At 40.5% G+C, this 6,208-nt stretch overlaps 1 protein-coding gene and 1 non-coding gene across 7 annotated transcripts in view; one reads left to right on the forward strand and one right to left on the reverse strand.

Annotated features, from left to right (window-relative positions):
• Positions 1 to 6,208, reverse strand: part of LOC108251279 (microtubule-associated protein 4) — a 54,233-nt gene that overhangs the window by 46,351 nt on the left and 1,674 nt on the right. The gene's annotated exons all lie outside the window — the stretch shown is intronic.
• On the forward strand, positions 1,371 to 1,452 carry trnal-uag. The gene has a single exon. It is a non-coding gene; the product is annotated as a tRNA-Leu (tRNA).

Genomic DNA, 6,208 nt, shown 5'->3' on the forward strand with positions numbered 1-6,208 from the left:
GTGGTTTTGTTTATGACATCTGCAAAGAAAGCCTCTCTTGCATGTTTTAGTGTTGTGTGATAGTTACGTAGTCTTTCCTTGTAGATTCAAGACAGTCTCACGTATGAAGAGCTGATATGAGCAACATCTACTGGCTAAAAAAACTGACTGCTTTCCATGAATGCCTTGCAGCACAAATGAACCACCTGCTAATGAAAGAAACTGTAATGGAAAAAAAACTGTTGCAGTGATTCTAGCTGCATGTGACCCCCTGATTAACTGTGGAAAAACAAAGAGCATTCATTTTCACCGTTTTAGTTTAGTTAGGAATGCCTCTAATCTTATCTCTATAGAGTGCCAGGATGTCTGTGTTATCTTGTGTGTTTTTCTTTAATTACCTCCCTTTTTGATCCGTTTATTTTAACCCTTCTGTTCCCCCCTGACCCCTCCTCATCCTACAAATGGTATAAGAAGGGGGAGCTATCAGTAATGCTTCAGACTCTCTCTGCTGACTCACCTCAGCTCAGTGATTCTCAGCTATATAGCTCAAATAAATTATTCTAAGACAAAACTGTTCGTTGTCCTCTTTGTTAAAGAAAATTCCCCAACAAGACCCACCCTGAGTGGCTGATCCAAGGTCGGACAGTATTGATCATGAAAGACTCCCAGAAAGGGGCAGTTCAATCCAACTACCGACCAATCACCTGCCTCTGTATAACACGGATGAATAGATGAATAGGCACATCTGAGCGAGACACAGAAGGAAACTGTCACCAACACCAGGGGAGCCAAGCACTAGTTACCGGTCAACAGAACCGTAGCTGAAAGTTCTGTTGACCAGTAACTAAAGCTTGTAAGACCAGACACACAAACCTGTGCACTGCCTGGATTGACTACAAGAAAGCCTTTGCCACACAAATGGATACTAAAGTGCTTGAAACTGTAAAACATCAACAGGACACTAAGAACCTTCATTGAAAACTCAATGGGAATGTGGAACACACCTCTAGAAGCCATGTAAAACCCAACTGCACAAGACCGAATCAAATGTGGCATATACCAAGGTAATGCTCTGTCTTCACTCATGTTTTGCATGGGCCTGCACCCGCTCAGCCAGATCATCACGAGTGGCTGTGGATACTGGTTCCAAACTGGAACTATTCTCCATAAAGACAGGGGGCAGTACGCTACGTAACCAGTAGAAATACGGTTAAAAAAAAAAGAGAGCAGATGGTTGTTACATCAAATATGGCTGCACGTATTCAGGAGGAAGAGCTATTGTGTTTCTGGCTGTGATACAGAGAGGATGTTTAAACTTAAAGCAGTCAGTTTGACTTTCAGTGATTTATTTGCTTTAGTTGTGGTTCAGAATCAGAATCAGAATACTTTAAGGTAGCGTGGCCGAGTGGTCTAAGGCGCTGGATTTAGGCTCCAGTCATTTCGATGGCGTGGGTTCGAATCCCACCGCTGCCACATAAGCTTTATGACAGTGAATGATGAGCAGAACCACCTACAGCTCAAGGTGACAAAGACTAAGGAGCTGGTGGTGGAGAGGAGAAACAAGGCACCAGTGACCCCTGTGTCCATCAGAGGGGTCAACGTGGACTGTGGAAGACTATAACTATTGATGGGGTCAAAAACACTGACGCCATCTACAGAAAGGGCCAAAGTCGTCCTTCAATATCTCCTGGATGTTTTCACATTAGGAAAGACCTGATTGTCAGTCCTCATGCAGGGGCAGACTCAACAAGCTGATCAGGAAAGCAGGAGTAGACTGCAGTGTCTGAGAGGAGGATGCTGGCAAAACTGCAGGGACAACAGTTATCATCCTCTCTTAGGAGTCACAGAAGCACATTCGTTGCACCTAAATGCGCCACAGGAGATTGTTCCTACCAGTGGCCATCAAACTCTAACTCTGCCTGAAACATGTGAACCTATTACACGGTTGCTATTTCTTTTTAATTCTTTAGAATTCTTTTCTTTCTTTACATTTCAACTCTAATGCTTACTTGAATGGCTGCAGCTGTAATAATTGCAATTTCCCCCCAGGGATCATTAAAGTATTATCATAGGACTAATATTTCTATAAACTCTCCTTTTTATCAGCTGCAGCAGTAATCTCCTTCCGTGAGTTTTGACCCGTTTGATTATCTTTGTGATCTCTCACAGAGGGATCATAGAAATGCTGATACAGGCGAACCAGCTCCGCTAGAGCAGCAAAATCGTCCATTTTGAATGGAGCGCGGCCCACGGTCCGCAAAGTTACAAAACGTGCACAACCATGCGATGTGACACCGCACGGGACCTTTGTGCAGGGGCGGGGTAGAGGAAGGTAGATAAAGGTAGCGATTTTGGGGGTGTGGGTGGGAAAAAACGTGTATAAAAAAATGATGTATTTATAATAAACAAGCGGAGCGGTCGCTAGGCTTTGGTGACCCTGCCGCCAGGCTTATAATACGCTGTGGGGAACCCTGACAACTGAAAGGTTTGAACTACCTCAAGGCAACATTGCAGATGTCATAGACAGCTACAAAGACCTTGGAATCCCATAGACAAGTAGCAACCATGATGAGGCTGCAAGGAGGTCAGTCACAACCAAATACAATAACATACAGCTGAATGGTAAGAACAAAGTCCAAGCCATCAACACATATGCAGTGCCAGTCAGATACCCCGCTGGTATAATAACCTGGCCAAAGGAGGAGATAGACGCAACTGACATCAAGACACGAAAGCTTCTCACAATGCATGAAGGGTTTCACCATAAGTCCAGCACCCTAAGACTGTACACCAAGAGAAAAGAGGGAGGCAGAAGACTTGTGAGCATCAGAGCAGCTGTACAGGATGAAACAACCAAGATCCTTGAGTACATCAAGAGGAAGACCCACAATAATGATCTGCTAAGTCAGGGGTAGGCAACCCTGGTCCTAGGAGAACCACTATCTGTGGTTAAAATATTACCTCTTCATGTTCTGCAGAAGCCTGTTCATGACACACCAATTAAAATCAGGTGTGTTGGAGCAGAGAAACAATTAAAACATGCAGGATAGTGGAACGTGAGGACCAGAGTTGCCTACCCCTGTGCTAAGTGAATGTCTCAGGCAGCAGAAACACAATGTGGAAGAGGAGAAAGAGGAACTACCATGGAAAGATAAGCACCTTCATGGCATGTAGCACCAGCCGATTGAGAAAGTGACTGATATCAACAAATCCTACCAGTGGCTAAATAGGGCTGGACAAAAGGACAGCACTAAAGGCAGCATAAGAACAGGTCCTCAGCACAGAGCAGACTAACATTATTTGTTTTAACTTAATATTTAAGACAAAAAAAACTATAAATAAAATGTTGACATAAAAAAAGAAACTTTACAGATGAGGGCAGTGTCCAAACAGCACAACTATCTCTCCATCCCCCCTATTTAAGAGACTTAATGGCATTCATACTGACAAAAGGACAAAATCAATACTGATAAATAATTTGTTATCTGAACAGAAGCAAACCTAGGTAAGGAGGTTTGCATGTATCACCCTCTGAATGACAAACTGGCAAAGCTTTTTTCACTTAAAAGATAAGACTCATAAAAATAAATAAAAAGGTATTCATAACTGTCTGAAACTTACAAAGCCGCTGTGTCTAATCTTTAACATTTTCCATTTCTGTGTGCTTTAAATGCCTTTTAGGCCACATCCACATGAACAGGACTGTTTGAGGATATTCAGCTTTACGTCCACACACAAACAACATATCGGAGCCCCAAAATGGTACTTTTCAGAACTGGATTCCAGAGTGAGAAAATCATAAAACGCCATGGTTGCATTTTTGTTTACCAGCCTAAAAACAAACATTTGAAAATGATGATGTGATTACCCACCTCCTGCCTAACCTACTATTCCAAGAATGATAGATTGCATGATTGTGTTTCAGACACTACAACAAATCTGACAGATACTGTATTAATACAATGAGCAGACAAGGCTGATGAACAAGAAAGTTGTCTTGAATTGAACAGAACACAAATTAAACTAAATAATCTATAGCCAAAATGTTTTTAAATCACTTTATTAAACTGTTACTAATACTAGACAAATATGGCTGAAAAATATCCAGAAGACATTTATAGAATGTGAGAAATGAGAATAGTTTTAAAAGATCAGTTGCGTATAAAGAATTTACCCGTAACCCTTTGAACATTATAATAAAAACCTCATTGATGGATGAGATGAACAGCATCCATTATGCTCTTGTATTTGGGCTGACAATGAAACTGTTATTGACTCTCAGTCAATACAAGTTTTTTGCTTTTGTATTTGCCATCCCTGTCTTTTTGGTTTAGTGTTTATAGTTTGGAGCTTCTTCCCTGTATTTGGTGTATTTTTGTGTCACTGTTACAGCAGCACACAGGCCTGGTCTAGTTCCTTCAGCATTTGGGTTTGGATGAAAACATTTCTAGAAACGATGCCGTCTTTATGAGAAAACAAGACAGCATTCCTCTTTGTAAGTGCAGAGTCACACTCCCCTCCTCCCCCAGCTGTTACTGCAAACTAACTATTGTTGTCATCCTCCAAACTTTTGTTCTCAATAAAAGTGGACAAAGTTGTTACCATTAGCAAAAACACAGACAGATATGGCTTGTGTACTAGAGAAGTGACACCCATCCCTTTTTATAAGGCAACACCTGCACCAACGTGAAAATTACAGCAAATAGAACGAGAATAGAACCCCATCTTGCTCCACAACAAAATAAAGTGGTCTACTTTTTTAGTGCTTCAGTTATGCTGATTTGTGCCGTTAAAATCATCATTCGTGCACCTTTCATTTATGAGATATAAATTGTAATTTTGGCCAATGACCCCCCACCCCCCCACCACCACCACCCACTCTTGCTCCAAAAGAAACCAAAATGGTCTACTTTTTTGTTTGTGCAGGTTTGTGCCGTTAAAATTTTCGCTGGTACTGCTTTGGGTTCTGGGGTATCACAATTTTGTTTTCCAGGCGATCATTTTCTTTACCTAAATGGATGATGTAAGAGACACCAACTGCAGCCTCCACATAGCTTCTAGGACATGGCAAATCCTAAAAGTTTTAAAAACAAAGCGACTGGACTTCTGTTCTGTAGCTGAAGACATTTTGCTTCCCATGCAGGAAGCTTTTTTTCTAAGCCAGGCCAACAAAGGATAGAGGGGAGTGAGATTAATCTGCATGTGAACTTAACTTGTATAAATCTCATGTAGTTTAAAGCTTGGAATTCTCTTCTACACTACAAAGGTACAAGATCAAAGTTCAGTTTTTAAAAATTTAATTTTATTTATTTATTTATTGTTGTTGTTTTTTTCCTCTTACTTTTTTGAATAATGCCGTTTTGAAACATGCAACAAGGTACATGAGTTAGCCTGTTAAAATAAACAGGCTACTTCAAGCTAACTAAAAGTCAAATAACTAACTGTTATTTGACAGGATGGCTGAGGCTGCTGAATCAGTCTGCTGGGAGCAGAGTAACTTTGGACTGGTTGATCAGCAGCCTGGGCACGTAAACACAATCAAACCGCTCAGCAAATCTGTGCAGTAACCTGAACACTGTTCAGCTGAGAAAACAGCAACCAACAAAACAAATGGTTTTGTGTAAAAGTGCAAAGGTTTATTAGCTAATCGAGTGTTCTTCCATACAATATGTTATTTTTGAGAAAGAATTGTTTTATTTTATAAGTATGAAAAATGATTAAAAATGGGCTTTTGTTTGGCAAGCCATTAGCCATTTCTCCATATTCTGTGCTTTATGACTGATGACATGGCATCTTTTTAACTGTTGGAAATTTTACCATGGTAACATTTAAAACCAGTAACTGTTTAATCTTTAGTGTGACATTATCTTGGGAATAAACTCAAAGCTGCTATGTGCTAAAAGGGTGAAACCGGAGACCAAAACTGTTGTTGGTCTTTCCTGTTAGGCATGAAAGACATGATTTTTCTCTCTCAAACTAATTAGATTATCTGTCTAAATCAGGGACGTGCGGTCAGGGGAGGCAGGTGAGGCAGAGCCTCCCCTGTCATCATGACAAGAAAAAAAGAAAAATCATAACATAAAATGAATATTAATATTTGTCCACTGATCTTTATGTATGAGTAATTTTCAAACATTTTTATAGTCTAAATCGCATTTTTATAGTCAAAATCGCTGAAATTGCATATTTCCTGTTCAAATACGAGGGTGAAACTCGAGGTGCGGCAGCA

The sequence above is a fragment of the Kryptolebias marmoratus genome, linkage group LG21 (assembly GCF_001649575.2).
Source record: "Kryptolebias marmoratus isolate JLee-2015 linkage group LG21, ASM164957v2, whole genome shotgun sequence".
NCBI lineage: Eukaryota > Metazoa > Chordata > Actinopteri > Cyprinodontiformes > Rivulidae > Kryptolebias > Kryptolebias marmoratus.